This window comes from Phyllobates terribilis, unplaced genomic scaffold (assembly GCF_046119375.1).
Source record: "Phyllobates terribilis strain yellow unplaced genomic scaffold, ASM4611937v1 Scaffold_8__6_contigs__length_399053987, whole genome shotgun sequence".
In the NCBI taxonomy this organism is placed as follows: domain Eukaryota; kingdom Metazoa; phylum Chordata; class Amphibia; order Anura; family Dendrobatidae; genus Phyllobates; species Phyllobates terribilis.
Genome location: NW_027362768.1, coordinates 348729269 through 348748243, shown reverse-complemented (window position 1 = coordinate 348748243; position 18975 = coordinate 348729269). Strand labels below are relative to the sequence as shown.

The window sequence follows — 18975 nt, the reverse complement described above, 5'->3', positions numbered from 1 at the left end:
TCTGAAGCAGTATTGCACCAAGATATGACAGGAGAATTGGACAAGTCCATTTCCCCCTCTCCACGGACACCAAACTGGGGAGGGAAAGGTGACATCACCTCTGGAATCACCATGTCAAAGCCTCCTGACGCAGGAGGCTGAAGCTGTGCATCTTCAAATATGTCGTCCATCTGAGTGCCATCCTCTTCCTCTTGGGGAGCAATTGCCTCCCCGACATCCGGAAGGGGACCTTGTGGAACCCTAGTAGAAGTCGAAGGAACAGCAGGCCCCTCCGCGACCACTTGAGCAAAAGACTTAGGAGTGGTTCTAGCTTGACACTGCCTAAGAACATGCCCCTCCTCACCACAAGCATCACACTTTACCTGGTTCTTGCAGTCTTTCGCCATATGACCAGACGTGTTACACTTCCTGCAGGTTGGCGGATACCTGCAGGACTCCTGGACATGACCATACTTGTTACATCTTCTGCAGAAAAAAGGAGCATCAGGAAAGTACAAGAAACCAGTGTCTCTCCCAATAGAGAAACTCATAGGAGGATAATGTATGCCCCCTGGCCCCTCGGGGTCTGTAGCAAAACGAACAAAGTACTTGTATTTGCCAGTCCACAAGCCTTCTTCATTCGAGATCTTGTGGGAAAAATGCACATAAGTACAATGCCTCCTCAAGAATACAGTAATGTCCTCCTGGGGGATAAAGGGATTGTGCATAAACACAACCACAGGAACATCCCCCTTTGAATAGAGGACAGTAAAAGTGAGTCCATCTAGGAGGGAGTTCTCAGTATGGCCTTTCAAGGTTCTATAAAGATTTTGGCAAGCAGCCATAGTAGAAAGAACCAGCACATACCTTCCATGACTTCTAAATTCCTGCAGGCAAAGAATGTCCGACTTCTTAATCTTCAATTCTTCATAGAAGATGGCATTCACCAGGTAGGACATGGAAAAATGTCCCTTCTTCTCCTCGGAAATCTCAATACGAAATCCATTCTTGACCCGGGGGTCCCCGGTCCCAGCAAATTTCAGCTTGACTCCCATAGTCAGCCACGGAAATCGCCTTCCCGTTTCCTCCTCACTCTCCCCCTATAGCAGCATCCAGCTTAAGCCACCGGAGTGGCGATGCTGGAAGGCCGAGGGCTAGCACTCAAGGAACCTGATGTCCAGACACTTGATCTGAGCCAAAAGGCCGAGAAGCGATAACCAGAATTGGTTTCCGACTACGGTGCCACCCAAGGATTCTGAAAAGTCCATTTGTGGAGATGGCCACCTGGACTCCCGTTAAGAAGACATGCTGTCAACCTCTAGATCCCTCACATGCCTGCACTTTTCGGCTTGCTGCTGCTGCAATCCACGCGTTTTAGATCTGCATAACTCCACCTCTTTTAGCACAGTACCCTCAACCCCCGGCTGTTCCCACCCGCCTCAACACCGTTGGAAGGGAGGAGAACCAATTAAGGCGGGGGGGGGGGGTGGAACGAGCAGCTGTCTACCCTTAGCAGGAGGGTTGCTGATTAATTACCTCTCCTGCTGCTGCTGCTGCTGGCTGTCCAGCAGCAGACTGAAGGTGGCTGCTGCTGTGCGCAGGTATATAAAGGCTCAGAGCCTATTATGACATGCGCAGCCAGCGTTCCATTGCCACATTCCGTCTACTGCAGGCGGGATACCTGGATGGCTGAATGTCACTGAGAAGCTCACAGAGACCGCCATAAGCAACAGTTTAAAAGAATGCCACAGACTAATCAACCAAACTTTTTGGGTTGGTTTCTCTTTTATAGTCTGCAGGCATTAAATGAAAGAAGTCAGTGTTCCAGCAGAGGGAGACAACGTTTCAGAAAAGGCATTGTAGCAAACCAAAAAAGAAATTTTAAGCGCAGCAGAGTAACCAGCTCACATACCTGTTAGCTCAGGTGAGTTTAAAAGGCTGCTGTTGATAACAAGGGCATTTGCTAAATAGATGGTGTGTGTGCAACAATATACTGAAAGGTCAATTATATTGTGCAGCTTATCTCACCACCTGTAGTTATTTAGGTGAAAGCTCCAAAATGCTTGCCTAATATGTCTGTTTATCCAAAAGGAAGTATAGAGGGAGAGCTAGATAGATAGCATTGCATTACATTACATGGCAATGCAATGCACAGTTGCTGAAGTTGAACCAAAATGAGCTTGTCATCTGGCTTCTGCAACTTTTAACATGAAAAATCCAATGAGGAGAAGAAAAGCAAAGCCAAAGAGTCCATCCCAAAATCCGACAAACAAGCCAAATGAACAAAAAGCATTGAATTCAATTCTTTCTGATTTTAGAAACTGCATTAAAGAAGGGGTGCACCGGTCCTGGAGATACTGCAATACCAGGTCAATGCGTGGAGTGGACAGAGCAAGCTCTTTTTCCATCTCCCTGTTCTAAAAATCCATTTAATATATGGTCCCCAGATAGGGGACGTATCAGATATTAAACTGATAAGAACAGATACTACACTTGATCTTAGCCAAAAGGCCGAGAAGCGATAACCAGAATTGGTTTCCGACTACGGTGCCACCCAAGGATTCTGAAAAGTCCATTTGTGGAGATGGCCACCTGGACTCCCGTTAAGAAGACATGCTGTCAACCTCTAGATCCCTCACATGCCTGCACTTTTCGGCTTGCTGCTGCTGCAATCCACGCGTTTTAGATCTGCATAACTCCACCTCTTTTAGCACAGTACCCTCAACCCCCGGCTGTTCCCACCCGCCTCAACACCGTTGGAAGGGAGGAGAACCAATTAAGGCGGGGGGGGGGGTGGAACGAGCAGCTGTCTACCCTTAGCAGGAGGGTTGCTGATTAATTACCTCTCCTGCTGCTGCTGCTGCTGGCTGTCCAGCAGCAGACTGAAGGTGGCTGCTGCTGTGCGCAGGTATATAAAGGCTCAGAGCCTATTATGACACGCGCAGCCAGCGTTCCATTGCCACATTCCGTCTACTGCAGGCGGGATACCTGGATGGCTGAATGTCACTGAGAAGCTCACAGAGACCGCCATAAGCAACAGTTTAAAAGAATGCCACAGACTAATCAACCAAACTTTTTGGGTTGGTTTCTCTTTTATAGTCTGCAGGCATTAAATGAAAGAAGTCAGTGTTCCAGCAGAGGGAGACAACGTTTCAGAAAAGGCATTGTAGCAAACCAAAAAAGAAATTTTAAGCGCAGCAGAGTAACCAGCTCACATACCTGTTAGCTCAGGTGAGTTTAAAAGGCTGCTGTTGATAACAAGGGCATTTGCTAAATAGATGGTGTGTGTGCAACAATATACTGAAAGGTCAATTATATTGTGCAGCTTATCTCACCACCTGTAGTTATTTAGGTGAAAGCTCCAAAATGCTTGCCTAATATGTCTGTTTATCCAAAAGGAAGTATAGAGGGAGAGCTAGATAGATAGCATTGCATTACATTACATGGCAATGCAATGCACAGTTGCTGAAGTTGAACCAAAATGAGCTTGTCATCTGGCTTCTGCAACTTTTAACATGAAAAATCCAATGAGGAGAAGAAAAGCAAAGCCAAAGAGTCCATCCCAAAATCCGACAAACAAGCCAAATGAACAAAAAGCATTGAATTCAATTCTTTCTGATTTTAGAAACTGCATTAAAGAAGGGGTGCACCGGTCCTGGAGATACTGCAATACCAGGTCAATGCGTGGAGTGGACAGAGCAAGCTCTTTTTCCATCTCCCTGTTCTAAAAATCCATTTAATATATGGTCCCCAGATAGGGGACGTATCAGATATTAAACTGATAAGAACAGATACTACACTTGATCTTAGCCAAAAGGCCGAGAAGCGATAACCAGAATTGGTTTCCGACTACGGTGCCACCCAAGGATTCTGAAAAGTCCATTTGTGGAGATGGCCACCTGGACTCCCGTTAAGAAGACATGCTGTCAAACTCTAGATCCCTCACATGCCTGCACTTTTCGGCTTGCTGCTGCTGCAATCCACGCGTTTTAGATCTGCATAACTCCACCTCTTTTAGCACAGTACCCTCAACCCCCGGCTGTTCCCACCCGCCTCAACACCGTTGGAAGGGAGGAGAACCAATTAAGGCGGGGGGGGGGTGGAACGAGCAGCTGTCTACCCTTAGCAGGAGGGTTGCTGATTAATTACCTCTGCTGCTGCTGCTGGCTGTCCAGCAGCAGACTGAAGGTGGCTGCTGCTGTGCGCAGGTATATAAAGGCTCAGAGCCTATTATGACACGCGCAGCCAGCGTTCCATTGCCACATTCCGTCTACTGCAGGCGGGATACCTGGATGGCTGAATGTCACTGAGAAGCTCACAGAGACCGCCATAAGCAACAGTTTAAAAGAATGCCACAGACTAATCAACCAAACTTTTTGGGTTGGTTTCTCTTTTATAGTCTGCAGGCATTAAATGAAAGAAGTCAGTGTTCCAGCAGAGGGAGACAACGTTTCAGAAAAGGCATTGTAGCAAACCAAAAAAGAAATTTTAAGCGCAGCAGAGTAACCAGCTCACATACCTGTTAGCTCAGGTGAGTTTAAAAGGCTGCTGTTGATAACAAGGGCATTTGCTAAATAGATGGTGTGTGTGCAACAATATACTGAAAGGTCAATTATATTGTGCAGCTTATCTCACCACCTGTAGTTATTTAGGTGAAAGCTCCAAAATGCTTGCCTAATATGTCTGTTTATCCAAAAGGAAGTATAGAGGGAGAGCTAGATAGATAGCATTGCATTACATTACATGGCAATGCAATGCACAGTTGCTGAAGTTGAACCAAAATGAGCTTGTCATCTGGCTTCTGCAACTTTTAACATGAAAAATCCAATGAGGAGAAGAAAAGCAAAGCCAAAGAGTCCATCCCAAAATCCGACAAACAAGCCAAATGAACAAAAAGCATTGAATTCAATTCTTTCTGATTTTAGAAACTGCATTAAAGAAGGGGTGCACCGGTCCTGGAGATACTGCAATACCAGGTCAATGCGTGGAGTGGACAGAGCAAGCTCTTTTTCCATCTCCCTGTTCTAAAAATCCATTTAATATATGGTCCCCAGATAGGGGACGTATCAGATATTAAACTGATAAGAACAGATACTACACTTGATCTTAGCCAAAAGGCCGAGAAGCGATAACCAGAATTGGTTTCCGACTACGGTGCCACCCAAGGATTCTGAAAAGTCCATTTGTGGAGATGGCCACCTGGACTCCCGTTAAGAAGACATGCTGTCAACCTCTAGATCCCTCACATGCCTGCACTTTTCGGCTTGCTGCTGCTGCAATCCACGCGTTTTAGATCTGCATAACTCCACCTCTTTTAGCACAGTACCCTCAACCCCCGGCTGTTCCCACCCGCCTCAACACCGTTGGAAGGGAGGAGAACCAATTAAGGCGGGGGGGGGGGGGGTGGAACGAGCAGCTGTCTACCCTTAGCAGGAGGGTTGCTGATTAATTACCTCTCCTGCTGCTGCTGCTGCTGGCTGTCCAGCAGCAGACTGAAGGTGGCTGCTGCTGTGCGCAGGTATATAAAGGCTCAGAGCCTATTATGACACGCGCAGCCAGCGTTCCATTGCCACATTCCGTCTACTGCAGGCGGGATACCTGGATGGCTGAATGTCACTGAGAAGCTCACAGAGACCGCCATAAGCAACAGTTTAAAAGAATGCCACAGACTAATCAACCAAACTTTTTGGGTTGGTTTCTCTTTTATAGTCTGCAGGCATTAAATGAAAGAAGTCAGTGTTCCAGCAGAGGGAGACAACGTTTCAGAAAAGGCATTGTAGCAAACCAAAAAAGAAATTTTAAGCGCAGCAGAGTAACCAGCTCACATACCTGTTAGCTCAGGTGAGTTTAAAAGGCTGCTGTTGATAACAAGGGCATTTGCTAAATAGATGGTGTGTGTGCAACAATATACTGAAAGGTCAATTATATTGTGCAGCTTATCTCACCACCTGTAGTTATTTAGGTGAAAGCTCCAAAATGCTTGCCTAATATGTCTGTTTATCCAAAAGGAAGTATAGAGGGAGAGCTAGATAGATAGCATTGCATTACATTACATGGCAATGCAATGCACAGTTGCTGAAGTTGAACCAAAATGAGCTTGTCATCTGGCTTCTGCAACTTTTAACATGAAAAATCCAATGAGGAGAAGAAAAGCAAAGCCAAAGAGTCCATCCCAAAATCCGACAAACAAGCCAAATGAACAAAAAGCATTGAATTCAATTCTTTCTGATTTTAGAAACTGCATTAAAGAAGGGGTGCACCGGTCCTGGAGATACTGCAATACCAGGTCAATGCGTGGAGTGGACAGAGCAAGCTCTTTTTCCATCTCCCTGTTCTAAAAATCCATTTAATATATGGTCCCCAGATAGGGGACGTATCAGATATTAAACTGATAAGAACAGATACTACACTTGATCTTAGCCAAAAGGCCGAGAAGCGATAACCAGAATTGGTTTCCGACTACGGTGCCACCCAAGGATTCTGAAAAGTCCATTTGTGGAGATGGCCACCTGGACTCCCGTTAAGAACACATGCTGTCAACGTCTAGATCCCTCACATGCCTGCACTTTTCGGCTTGCTGCTGCTGCAATCCACGCGTTTTAGATCTGCATAACTCCACCTCTTTTAGCACAGTACCCTCAACCCCCGGCTGTTCCCACCCGCCTCAACACCGTTGGAAGGGAGGAGAACCAATTAAGGCGGGGGGGGGGGTGGAACGAGCAGCTGTCTACCCTTAGCAGGAGGGTTGCTGATTAATTACCTCTCCTGCTGCTGCTGCTGCTGGCTGTCCAGCAGCAGACTGAAGGTGGCTGCTGCTGTGCGCAGGTATATAAAGGCTCAGAGCCTATTATGACACGCGCAGCCAGCGTTCCATTGCCACAATCCGTCTACTGCAGGCGGGATACCTGGATGGCTGAATGTCACTGAGAAGCTCACAGAGACCGCCATAAGCAACAGTTTAAAAGAATGCCACAGACTAATCAACCAAACTTTTTGGGTTGGTTTCTCTTTTATAGTCTGCAGGCATTAAATGAAAGAAGTCAGTGTTCCAGCAGAGGGAGACAACGTTTCAGAAAAGGCATTGTAGCAAACCAAAAAAGACATTTTAAGCGCAGCAGAGTAACCAGCTCACATACCTGTTAGCTCAGGTGAGTTTAAAAGGCTGCTGTTGATAACAAGGGCATTTGCTAAATAGATGGTGTGTGTGCAACAATATACTGAAAGGTCAATTATATTGTGCAGCTTATCTCACCACCTGTAGTTATTTAGGTGAAAGCTCCAAAATGCTTGCCTAATATGTCTGTTTATCCAAAAGGAAGTATAGAGGGAGAGCTAGATAGATAGCATTGCATTACATTACATGGCAATGCAATGCACAGTTGCTGAAGTTGAACCAAAATGAGCTTGTCATCTGGCTTCTGCAACTTTTAACATGAAAAATCCAATGAGGAGAAGAAAAGCAAAGCCAAAGAGTCCATCCCAAAATCCGACAAACAAGCCAAATGAACAAAAAGCATTGAATTCAATTCTTTCTGATTTTAGAAACTGCATTAAAGAAGGGGTGCACCGGTCCTGGAGATACTGCAATACCAGGTCAATGCGTGGAGTGGACAGAGCAAGCTCTTTTTCCATCTCCCTGTTCTAAAAATCCATTTAATATATGGTCCCCAGATAGGGGACGTATCAGATATTAAACTGATAAGAACAGATACTACACTTGATCTTAGCCAAAAGGCCGAGAAGCGATAACCAGAATTGGTTTCCGACTACGGTGCCACCCAAGGATTCTGAAAAGTCCATTTGTGGAGATGGCCACCTGGACTCCCGTTAAGAAGACATGCTGTCAACCTCTAGATACCTCACATGCCTGCACTTTTCGGCTTGCTGCTGCTGCAATCCACGCGTTTTAGATCTGCATAACTCCACCTCTTTTAGCACAGTACCCTCAACCCCCGGCTGTTCCCACCCGCCTCAACACCGTTGGAAGGGAGGAGAACCAATTAAGGCGGGGGGGGGGGGTGGAACGAGCAGCTGTCTACCCTTAGCAGGAGGGTTGCTGATTAATTACCTCTCCTGCTGCTGCTGCTGCTGGCTGTCCAGCAGCAGACTGAAGGTGGCTGCTGCTGTGCGCAGGTATATAAAGGCTCAGAGCCTATTATGACACGCGCAGCCAGCGTTCCATTGCCACATTCCGTCTACTGCAGGCGGGATACCTGGATGGCTGAATGTCACTGAGAAGCTCACAGAGACCGCCATAAGCAACAGTTTAAAAGAATGCCACAGACTAATCAACCAAACTTTTTGGGTTGGTTTCTCTTTTATAGTCTGCAGGCATTAAATGAAAGAAGTCAGTGTTCCAGCAGAGGGAGACAACGTTTCAGAAAAGGCATTGTAGCAAACCAAAAAAGACATTTTAAGCGCAGCAGAGTAACCAGCTCACATACCTGTTAGCTCAGGTGAGCTTAAAAGGCTGCTGTTGATAACAAGGGCATTTGCTAAATAGATGGTGTGTGTGCAACAATATACTGAAAGGTCAATTATATTGTGCAGCTTATCTCACCACCTGTAGTTATTTAGGTGAAAGCTCCAAAATGCTTGCCTAATATGTCTGTTTATCCAAAAGGAAGTATAGAGGGAGAGCTAGATAGATAGCATTGCATTACATTACATGGCAATGCAATGCACAGTTGCTGAAGTTGAACCAAAATGAGCTTGTCATCTGGCTTCTGCAACTTTTAACATGAAAAATCCAATGAGGAGAAGAAAAGCAAAGCCAAAGAGTCCATCCCAAAATCCGACAAACAAGCCAAATGAACAAAAAGCATTGAATTCAATTCTTTCTGATTTTAGAAACTGCATTAAAGAAGGGGTGCACCGGTCCTGGAGATACTGCAATACCAGGTCAATGCGTGGAGTGGACAGAGCAAGCTCTTTTTCCATCTCCCTGTTCTAAAAATCCATTTAATATATGGTCCCCAGATAGGGGACGTATCAGATATTAAACTGATAAGAACAGATACTACACTTGATCTTAGCCAAAAGGCCGAGAAGCGATAACCAGAATTGGTTTCCGACTACGGTGCCACCCAAGGATTCTGAAAAGTCCATTTGTGGAGATGGCCACCTGGACTCCCGTTAAGAAGACATGCTGTCAACCTCTAGATCCCTCACATGCCTGCACTTTTCGGCTTGCTGCTGCTGCAATCCACGCGTTTTAGATCTGCATAACTCCACCTCTTTTAGCACAGTACCCTCAACCCCCGGCTGTTCCCACCCGCCTCAACACCGTTGGAAGGGAGGAGAACCAATTAAGGCGGGGGGGGTGGGGGTGGAACGAGCAGCTGTCTACCCTTAGCAGGAGGGTTGCTGATTAATTACCTCTCCTGCTGCTGCTGCTGCTGGCTGTCCAGCAGCAGACTGAAGGTGGCTGCTGCTGTGCGCAGGTATATAAAGGCTCAGAGCCTATTATGACACGCGCAGCCAGCGTTCCATTGCCACATTCCGTCTACTGCAGGCGGGATACCTGGATGGCTGAATGTCACTGAGAAGCTCACAGAGACCGCCATAAGCAACAGTTTAAAAGAATGCCACAGACTAATCAACCAAACTTTTTGGGTTGGTTTCTCTTTTATAGTCTGCAGGCATTAAATGAAAGAAGTCAGTGTTCCAGCAGAGGGAGACAACGTTTCAGAAAAGGCATTGTAGCAAACCAAAAAAGAAATTTTAAGCGCAGCAGAGTAACCAGCTCACATACCTGTTAGCTCAGGTGAGTTTAAAAGGCTGCTGTTGATAACAAGGGCATTTGCTAAATAGATGGTGTGTGTGCAACAATATACTGAAAGGTCAATTATATTGTGCAGCTTATCTCACCACCTGTAGTTATTTAGGTGAAAGCTCCAAAATGCTTGCCTAATATGTCTGTTTATCCAAAAGGAAGTATAGAGGGAGAGCTAGATAGATAGCATTGCATTACATTACATGGCAATGCAATGCACAGTTGCTGAAGTTGAACCAAAATGAGCTTGTCATCTGGCTTCTGCAACTTTTAACATGAAAAATCCAATGAGGAGAAGAAAAGCAAAGCCAAAGAGTCCATCCCAAAATCCGACAAACAAGCCAAATGAACAAAAAGCATTGAATTCAATTCTTTCTCATTTTAGAAACTGCATTAAAGAAGGGGTGCACCGGTCCTGGAGATACTGCAATACCAGGTCAATGCGTGGAGTGGACAGAGCAAGCTCTTTTTCCATCTCCCTGTTCTAAAAATCCATTTAATATATGGTCCCCAGATAGGGGACGTATCAGATATTAAACTGATAAGAACAGATACTACACTTGATCTTAGCCAAAAGGCCGAGAAGCGATAACCAGAATTGGTTTCTGACTACGGTGCCACCCAAGGATTCTGAAAAGTCCATTTGTGGAGATGGCCACCTGGACTACCGTTAAGAAGACATGCTGTCAACCTCTAGATCCCTCACATGCCTGCACTTTTCGGCTTGCTGCTGCTGCAATCCACGCGTTTTAGATCTGCATAACTCCACCTCTTTTAGCACAGTACCCTCAACCCCCGGCTGTTCCCACCCGCCTCAACACCGTTGGAAGGGAGGAGAACCAATTAAGGCGGGGGGGGGGTGGAACGAGCAGCTGTCTACCCTTAGCAGGAGGGTTGCTGATTAATTACCTCTCCTGCTGCTGCTGCTGCTGGCTGTCCAGCAGCAGACTGAAGGTGGCTGCTGCTGTGCGCAGGTATATAAAGGCTCAGAGCCTATTATGACACGCGCAGCCAGCGTTCCATTGCCACATTCCGTCTACTGCAGGCGGGATACCTGGATGGCTGAATGTCACTGAGAAGCTCACAGAGACCGCCATAAGCAACAGTTTAAAAGAATGCCACAGACTAATCAACCAAACTTTTTGGGTTGGTTTCTCTTTTATAGTCTGCAGGCATTAAATGAAAGAAGTCAGTGTTCCAGCAGAGGGAGACAACGTTTCAGAAAAGGCATTGTAGCAAACCAAAAAAGAAATTTTAAGCGCAGCAGAGTAACCAGCTCACATACCTGTTAGCTCAGGTGAGTTTAAAAGGCTGCTGTTGATAACAAGGGCATTTGCTAAATAGATGGTGTGTGTGCAACAATATACTGAAAGGTCAATTATATTGTGCAGCTTATCTCACCACCTGTAGTTATTTAGGTGAAAGCTCCAAAATGCTTGCCTAATATGTCTGTTTATCCAAAAGGAAGTATAGAGGGAGAGCTAGATAGATAGCATTGCATTACATTACATGGCAATGCAATGCACAGTTGCTGAAGTTGAACCAAAATGAGCTTGTCATCTGGCTTCTGCAACTTTTAACATGAAAAATCCAATGAGGAGAAGAAAAGCAAAGCCAAAGAGTCCATCCCAAAATCCGACAAACAAGCCAAATGAACAAAAAGCATTGAATTCAATTCTTTCTGATTTTAGAAACTGCATTAAAGAAGGGGTGCACCGGTCCTGGAGATACTGCAATACCAGGTCAATGCGTGGAGTGGACAGAGCAAGCTCTTTTTCCATCTCCCTGTTCTAAAAATCCATTTAATATATGGTCCCCAGATAGGGGACGTATCAGATATTAAACTGATAAGAACAGATACTACACTTGATCTTAGCCAAAAGGCCGAGAAGCGATAACCAGAATTGGTTTCCGACTACGGTGCCACCCAAGGATTCTGAAAAGTCCATTTGTGGAGATGGCCACCTGGACTCCCGTTAAGAAGACATGCTGTCAACCTCTAGATCCCTCACATGCCTGCACTTTTCGGCTTGCTGCTGCTGCAATCCACACGTTTTAGATCTGCATAACTCCACCTCTTTTAGCACAGTACCCTCAACCCCCGGCTGTTCCCACCCGCCTCAACACCGTTGGAAGGGAGGAGAACCAATTAAGGCGGGGGGGGGTGGAACGAGCAGCTGTCTACCCTTAGCAGGAGGGTTGCTGATTAATTACCTCTCCTGCTGCTGCTGCTGCTGGCTGTCCAGCAGCAGACTGAAGGTGGCTGCTGCTGTGCGCAGGTATATAAAGGCTCAGAGCCTATTATGACACGCGCAGCCAGCGTTCCATTGCCACATTCCGTCTACTGCAGGCGGGATACCTGGATGGCTGAATGTCACTGAGAAGCTCACAGAGACCGCCATAAGCAACAGTTTAAAAGAATGCCACAGACTAATCAACCAAACTTTTTGGGTTGGTTTCTCTTTTATAGTCTGCAGGCATTAAATGAAAGAAGTCAGTGTTCCAGCAGAGGGAGACAACGTTTCAGAAAAGGCATTGTAGCAAACCAAAAAAGAAATTTTAAGCGCAGCAGAGTAACCAGCTCACATACCTGTTAGCTCAGGTGAGTTTAAAAGGCTGCTGTTGATAACAAGGGCATTTGCTAAATAGATGGTGTGTGTGCAACAATATACTGAAAGGTCAATTATATTGTGCAGCTTATCTCACCACCTGTAGTTATTTAGGTGAAAGCTCCAAAATGCTTGCCTAATATGTCTGTTTATCCAAAAGGAAGTATAGAGGGAGAGCTAGATAGATAGCATTGCATTACATTACATGGCAATGCAATGCACAGTTGCTGAAGTTGAACCAAAATGAGCTTGTCATCTGGCTTCTGCAACTTTTAACATGAAAAATCCAATGAGGAGAAGAAAAGCAAAGCCAAAGAGTCCATCCCAAAATCCGACAAACAAGCCAAATGAACAAAAAGCATTGAATTCAATTCTTTCTGATTTTAGAAACTGCATTAAAGAAGGGGTACACCGGTCCTGGAGATACTGCAATACCAGGTCAATGCGTGGAGTGGACAGAGCAAGCTCTTTTTCCATCTCCCTGTTCTAAAAATCCATTTAATATATGGTCCCCAGATAGGGGACGTATCAGATATTAAACTGATAAGAACAGATACTACACTTGATCTTAGCCAAAAGGCCGAGAAGCGATAACCAGAATTGGTTTCCGACTACGGTGCCACCCAAGGATTCTGAAAAGTCCATTTGTGGAGATGGCCACCTGGACTCCCGTTAAGAAGACATGCTGTCAACCTCTAGATCCCTCACATGCCTGCACTTTTCGGCTTGCTGCTGCTGCAATCCACGCGTTTTAGATCTGCATAACTCCACCTCTTTTAGCACAGTACCCTCAACCCCCGGCTGTTCCCACCCGCCTCAACACCGTTGGAAGGGAGGAGAACCAATTAAGGCGGGGGGGGGGGTGGAACGAGCAGCTGTCTACCCTTAGCAGGAGGGTTGCTGATTAATTACCTCTCCTGCTGCTGCTGCTGCTGCTGGCTGTCCAGCAGCAGACTGAAGGTGGCTGCTGCTGTGCGCAGGTATATAAAGGCTCAGAGCCTATTATGACACGCGCAGCCAGCGTTCCATTGCCACATTCCGTCTACTGCAGGCGGGATACCTGGATGGCTGAATGTCACTGAGAAGCTCACAGAGACCGCCATAAGCAACAGTTTAAAAGAATGCCACAGACTAATCAACCAAACTTTTTGGGTTGGTTTCTCTTTTATAGTCTGCAGGCATTAAATGAAAGAAGTCAGTGTTCCAGCAGAGGGAGACAACGTTTCAGAAAAGGCATTGTAGCAAACCAAAAAAGAAATTTTAAGCGCAGCAGAGTAACCAGCTCACATACCTGTTAGCTCAGGTGAGTTTAAAAGGCTGCTGTTGATAACAAGGGCATTTGCTAAATAGATGGTGTGTGTGCAACAATATACTGAAAGGTCAATTATATTGTGCAGCTTATCTCACCACCTGTAGTTATTTAGGTGAAAGCTCCAAAATGCTTGCCTAATATGTCTGTTTATCCAAAAGGAAGTATAGAGGGAGAGCTAGATAGATAGCATTGCATTACATTACATGGCAATGCAATGCACAGTTGCTGAAGTTGAACCAAAATGAGCTTGTCATCTGGCTTCTGCAACTTTTAACATGAAAAATCCAATGAGGAGAAGAAAAGCAAAGCCAAAGAGTCCATCCCAAAATCCGACAAACAAGCCAAATGAACAAAAAGCATTGAATTCAATTCTTTCTGATTTTAGAAACTGCATTAAAGAAGGGGTGCACCGGTCCTGGAGATACTGCAATACCAGGTCAATGCGTGGAGTGGACAGAGCAAGCTCTTTTTCCATCTCCCTGTTCTAAAAATCCATTTAATATATGGTCCCCAGATAGGGGACGTATCAGATATTAAACTGATAAGAACAGATACTACACTTGATCTTAGCCAAAAGGCCGAGAAGCGATAACCAGAATTGGTTTCCGACTACGGTGCCACCCAAGGATTCTGAAAAGTCCATTTGTGGAGATGGCCACCTGGACTCCCGTTAATAAGACATGCTGTCAACCTCTAGATCCCTCACATGCCTGCACTTTTCGGCTTGCTGCTGCTGCAATCCACGCGTTTTAGATCTGCATAACTCCACCTCTTTTAGCACAGTACCCTCAACCCCCGGCTGTTCCCACCCGCCTCAACACCGTTGGAAGGGAGGAGAACCAATTAAGGCGGGGGGGGGGGTGGAACGAGCAGATGTCTACCCTTAGCAGGAGGGTTGCTGATTAATTACCTCTCCTGCTGCTGCTGCTGCTGGCTGTCCAGCAGCAGACTGAAGGTGGCTGCTGCTGTGCGCAGGTATATAAAGGCTCAGAGCCTATTATGACACGCGCAGCCAGCGTTCCATTGCCACATTCCGTCTACTGCAGGCGGGATACCTGGATGGCTGAATGTTACTGAGAAGCTCACAGAGACCGCCATAAGCAACAGTTTAAAAGAATGCCACAGACTAATCAACCAAACTTTTTGGGTTGGTTTCTCTTTTATAGTCTGCAGGCATTAAATGAAAGAAGTCAGTGTTCCAGCAGAGGGAGACAACGTTTCAGAAAAGGCATTGTAGCAAACCAAAAAAGAAATTTTAAGCGCAGCAGAGTAACCAGCTCACATACCTGTTAGCTCAGGTGAGTTTAAAAGGCTGCTGTTGATAACAAGGGCATTTGCTAAATAGATGGTGTGTGTGCAGCAATATACTGAAAGGTCAATTATATTGTGCAGCTTATCTCACCACCTGTAGTTATTTAGGTGAAAGCTCCAAAATGCTTGCCTAATATGTCTGTTTATCCAAAAGGAAGTATAGAGGGAGAGCTAGATAGATAGCATTGCATTACATTACATGGCAATGCAATGCACAGTTGCTGAAGTTGAACCAAAATGAGCTTGTCATCTGGCTTCTGCAACTTTTAACATGAAAAATCCAATGAGGAGAAGAAAAGCAAAGCCAAAGAGTCCATCCCAAAATCCGACAAACAAGCCAAATGAACAAAAAGCATTGAATTCAATTCTTTCTGATTTTAGAAACTGCATTAAAGAAGGGGTGCACCGGTCCTGGAGATACTGCAATACCAGGTCAATGCGTGGAGTGGACAGAGCAAGCTCTTTTTCCATCTCCCTGTTCTAAAAATCCATTTAATATATGGTCCCCAGATAGGGGACATATCAGATATTAAACTGATAAGAATAGATACTACACTTGATCTTAGCCAAAAGGCCGAGAAGCGATAACCAGAATTGGTTTCCGACTACGGTGCCACCCAAGGATTCTGAAAAGTCCATTTGTGGAGATGGCCACCTGGACTCCCGTTAAGAAGACATGCTGTCAACCTCTAGATCCCTCACATGCCTGCACTTTTCGGCTTGCTGCTGCTGCAATCCACGCGTTTTAGATCTGCATAACTCCACCTCTTTTAGCACAGTGCCCTCAACCCCCGGCTGTTCCCACCCGCCTCAACACCGTTGGAAGGGAGGAGAACCAATTAAGGCGGGGGGGGGGGGTGGAACGAGCAGCTGTCTACCCTTAGCAGGAGGGTTGCTGATTAATTACCTCTCCTGCTGCTGCTGTTGCTGGCTGTCCAGCAGCAGACTGAAGGTGGCTGCTGCTGTGAGCAGTTATATAAAGGCTCAGAGCCTATTATGACACGCGCAGCCAGCGTTCCATTGCCACATTCCGTCTACTGCAGGCGGGATACCTGGATGGCTGAATGTCACTGAGAAGCTCACAGAGACCGCCATAAGCAACAGTTTAAAAGAATGCCACAGACTAATCAACCAAACTTTTTGGGTTGGTTTCTCTTTTATAGTCTGCAGGCATTAAATGAAAGAAGTCAGTGTTCCAGCAGAGGGAGACAACGTTTCAGAAAAGGCATTGTAGCAAACCAAAAAAGAAATTTTAAGCGCAGCAGAGTAACCAGCTCACATACCTGTTAGCTCAGGTGAGTTTAAAAGGCTGCTGTTGATAACAAGGGCATTTGCTAAATAGATGGTGTGTGTGCAACAATATACTGAAAGGTCAATTATATTGTGCAGCTTATCTCACCACCTGTAGTTATTTAGGTGAAAGCTCCAAAATGCTTGCCTAATATGTCTGTTTATTCAAAAGGAAGTATAGAGGGAGAGCTAGATAGATAGCATTGCATTACATTACATGGCAATGCAATGCACAGTTGCTGAAGTTGAACCAAAATGAGCTTGTCATCTGGCTTCTGCAACTTTTAACATGAAAAATCCAATGAGGAGAAGAAAAGCAAAGCCAAAGAGTCCATCCCAAAATCCGACAAACAAGCCAAATGAACAAAAAGCATTGAATTCAATTCTTTCTGATTTTAGAAACTGCATTAAAGAAGGGGTGCACCGGTCCTGGAGATACTGCAATACCAGGTCAATGCGTGGAGTGGACAGAGCAAGCTCTTTTTCCATCTCCCTGTTCTAAAAATCCATTTAATATATGGTCCCCAGATAGGGGACGTATCAGATATTAAACTGATAAGAACAGATACTACACTTGATCTTAGCCAAAAGGCCGAGAAGCGATAACCAGAATTGGTTTCCGACTACGGTGCCACCCAAGGATTCTGAAAAGTCCATTTGTGGAGATGGCCACCTGGACTCCCGTTAAGAAGACATGCTGTCAACCTCTAGATCCCTCACATGCCTGCACTTTTCGGCTTGCTGCTGCTGCAATCCATGCGTTTTAGATCTGCATAACTCCACCTCTTTTAGCACAGTACCCTCAACCCCCGGCTGTTCCCACCCGCCTCAACACCGTTGGAAGGGAGGAGAACCAATTAAGGCGGGGGGGGGGGGGGGTGGAACGAGCAGCTGTCTACCCTTAGCAGGAGGGTTGCTGATTAATTACCTCTCCTGCTGCTGCTGCTGGCTGTCCAGCAGCAGACTGAAGGTGGCTGCTGCTGTGCGCAGGTATATAAAGGCTCAGAGCCTATTATGACACGCGCAGCCAGCGTTCCATTGCCACATTCCGTCTACTGCAGGCGGGATACCTGGATGGCTGAATGTCACTGAGAAGCTCACAGAGATCGCCATAAGCAACAGTTTAAAAGAATGCCACAGACTAATCAACCAAACTTTTTGGGTTGGTTTCTCTTTTATAGTCTGCAGGCATTAAATGAAAGAAGTCAGTGTTCCAGCAGAGGGAGACAACGTTTCAGAAAAGGCATTGTAGCAAACCAAAAAAGAAATTTTAAGCGCAGCAGAGTAACCAGCTCACATACCTGTTAGCTCAGGTGAGTTTAAAAGGCTGCTGTTGATAACAAGGGCATTTGCTAAATAGATGGTGTGTGTGCAACAATATACTGAAAGGTCAATTATATTGTGCAGCTTATCTCACCACCTGTAGTTATTTAGGTGAAAGCTCCAAAATGCTTGCCTAATATGTCTGTTTATCCAAAAGGAAGTATAGAGGGAGAGCTAGATAGATAGCATTGCATTACATTACATGGCAATGCAATGCACAGTTGCTGAAGTTGAACCAAAATGAGCTTGTCATCTGGCTTCTGCAACTTTTAACATGAAAAATCCAATGAGGAGAAGAAAAGCAAAGCCAAAGAGTCCATCCCAAAATCCGACAAACAAGCCAAATGAACAAAAAGCATTGAATTCAATTCTTTCTGATTTTAGAAACTGCATTAAAGAAGGGGTGCACCGGTCCTGGAGATACTGCAATACCAGGTCAATGCGTGGAGTGGACAGAGCAAGCTCTTTTTCCATCTCCCTGTTCTAAATATCCATTTAATATATGGTCCCCAGATAGGGGACGTATCAGATATTAAACTGATAAGAACAGATACTACACTTGATCTTAGCCAAAAGGCCGAGAAGCGATAACCAGAATTGGTTTCCGACTACGGTGCCACCCAAGGATTCTGAAAAGTCCATTTGTGGAGATGGCCACCTGGACTCCCGTTAAGAAGACATGCTGTCAACCTCTAGATCCCTCACATGCCTGCACTTTTCGGCTTGCTGCTGCTGCAATCCACGCGTTTTAGATCTGCATAACTCCACCTCTTTTAGCACAGTACCCTCAACCCCCGGCTGTTCCCACCCGCCTCAACACCGTTGGAAGGGAGGAGAACCAATTAAGGCGGGGGGGGGGGGGGGGGTGGAACGAGCAGCTGTCTACCCTTAGCAGGAGGGTTGCTGATTAATTACCTCTCCTGCTGCTGCTGCTGCTGGCTGTCCAGCAGCAGACTGAAGGTGGCTGCTGCTGTGCGCAGGTATATAAAGGCTCAGAGCCTATTATGACACGCGCAGCCAGCGTTCCATTGCCACATTCCGTCTACTGCAGGCGGGATACCTGGATGGCTGAATGTCACTGAGAAGCTCACAGAGACCGCCATAAGCAACAGTTTAAAAGAATGCCACAGACTAATCAACCCAACTTTTTGGGTTGGTTTCTCTTTTATAGTCTGCAGGCATTAAATGAAAGAAGTCAGTGTTCCAGCAGAGGGAGACAACGTTTCAGAAAAGGCATTGTAGCAAACCAAAAAAGAAATTTTAAGCGCAGCAGAGTAACCAGCTCACATACCTGTTAGCTCAGGTGAGTTTAAAAGGCTGCTGTTGATAACAAGGGCATTTGCTAAATAGATGGTGTGTGTGCAACAATATACTGA

At 45.7% G+C, this 18975-nt stretch overlaps 13 non-coding genes across 13 annotated transcripts; all 13 read right to left on the bottom strand.

Moving 5' to 3' along the window:
• Positions 1-2311: 2311 nt before the first annotated feature.
• LOC141159214 (U2 spliceosomal RNA) lies at positions 2312-2502 on the bottom strand. The gene has a single exon (XR_012249224.1). It is a non-coding gene; the product is annotated as a U2 spliceosomal RNA (small nuclear RNA).
• A 1116-nt stretch (positions 2503-3618) lies between these two features.
• Positions 3619-3809, bottom strand: LOC141159213 (U2 spliceosomal RNA). The gene has a single exon (XR_012249223.1). It is a non-coding gene; the product is annotated as a U2 spliceosomal RNA (small nuclear RNA).
• Positions 3810-4918: 1109 nt separating this feature from the next.
• Positions 4919-5109, bottom strand: LOC141159212 (U2 spliceosomal RNA). The gene has a single exon (XR_012249222.1). It is a non-coding gene; the product is annotated as a U2 spliceosomal RNA (small nuclear RNA).
• A 1119-nt stretch (positions 5110-6228) lies between these two features.
• Positions 6229-6419, bottom strand: LOC141159211 (U2 spliceosomal RNA). Its single transcript, XR_012249221.1, has one exon. It is a non-coding gene; the product is annotated as a U2 spliceosomal RNA (small nuclear RNA).
• Positions 6420-7535: 1116 nt separating this feature from the next.
• LOC141159209 (U2 spliceosomal RNA) lies at positions 7536-7726 on the bottom strand. The gene has a single exon (XR_012249220.1). It is a non-coding gene; the product is annotated as a U2 spliceosomal RNA (small nuclear RNA).
• Positions 7727-8843: 1117 nt separating this feature from the next.
• Positions 8844-9034, bottom strand: LOC141159207 (U2 spliceosomal RNA). The gene has a single exon (XR_012249218.1). It is a non-coding gene; the product is annotated as a U2 spliceosomal RNA (small nuclear RNA).
• Positions 9035-10153: 1119 nt separating this feature from the next.
• Positions 10154-10344, bottom strand: LOC141159206 (U2 spliceosomal RNA). Its single transcript, XR_012249217.1, has one exon. It is a non-coding gene; the product is annotated as a U2 spliceosomal RNA (small nuclear RNA).
• Positions 10345-11459: 1115 nt separating this feature from the next.
• On the bottom strand, positions 11460-11650 carry LOC141159205 (U2 spliceosomal RNA). Its single transcript, XR_012249216.1, has one exon. It is a non-coding gene; the product is annotated as a U2 spliceosomal RNA (small nuclear RNA).
• Positions 11651-12764: 1114 nt separating this feature from the next.
• Positions 12765-12955, bottom strand: LOC141159627 (U2 spliceosomal RNA). Its single transcript, XR_012249630.1, has one exon. It is a non-coding gene; the product is annotated as a U2 spliceosomal RNA (small nuclear RNA).
• Positions 12956-14074: 1119 nt separating this feature from the next.
• LOC141159204 (U2 spliceosomal RNA) lies at positions 14075-14265 on the bottom strand. The gene has a single exon (XR_012249215.1). It is a non-coding gene; the product is annotated as a U2 spliceosomal RNA (small nuclear RNA).
• A 1116-nt stretch (positions 14266-15381) lies between these two features.
• LOC141159843 (U2 spliceosomal RNA) lies at positions 15382-15572 on the bottom strand. Its single transcript, XR_012249838.1, has one exon. It is a non-coding gene; the product is annotated as a U2 spliceosomal RNA (small nuclear RNA).
• Positions 15573-16689: 1117 nt separating this feature from the next.
• Positions 16690-16880, bottom strand: LOC141159203 (U2 spliceosomal RNA). Its single transcript, XR_012249214.1, has one exon. It is a non-coding gene; the product is annotated as a U2 spliceosomal RNA (small nuclear RNA).
• Positions 16881-17997: 1117 nt separating this feature from the next.
• Positions 17998-18188, bottom strand: LOC141159716 (U2 spliceosomal RNA). The gene has a single exon (XR_012249716.1). It is a non-coding gene; the product is annotated as a U2 spliceosomal RNA (small nuclear RNA).
• Positions 18189-18975: the final 787 nt, after the last annotated feature.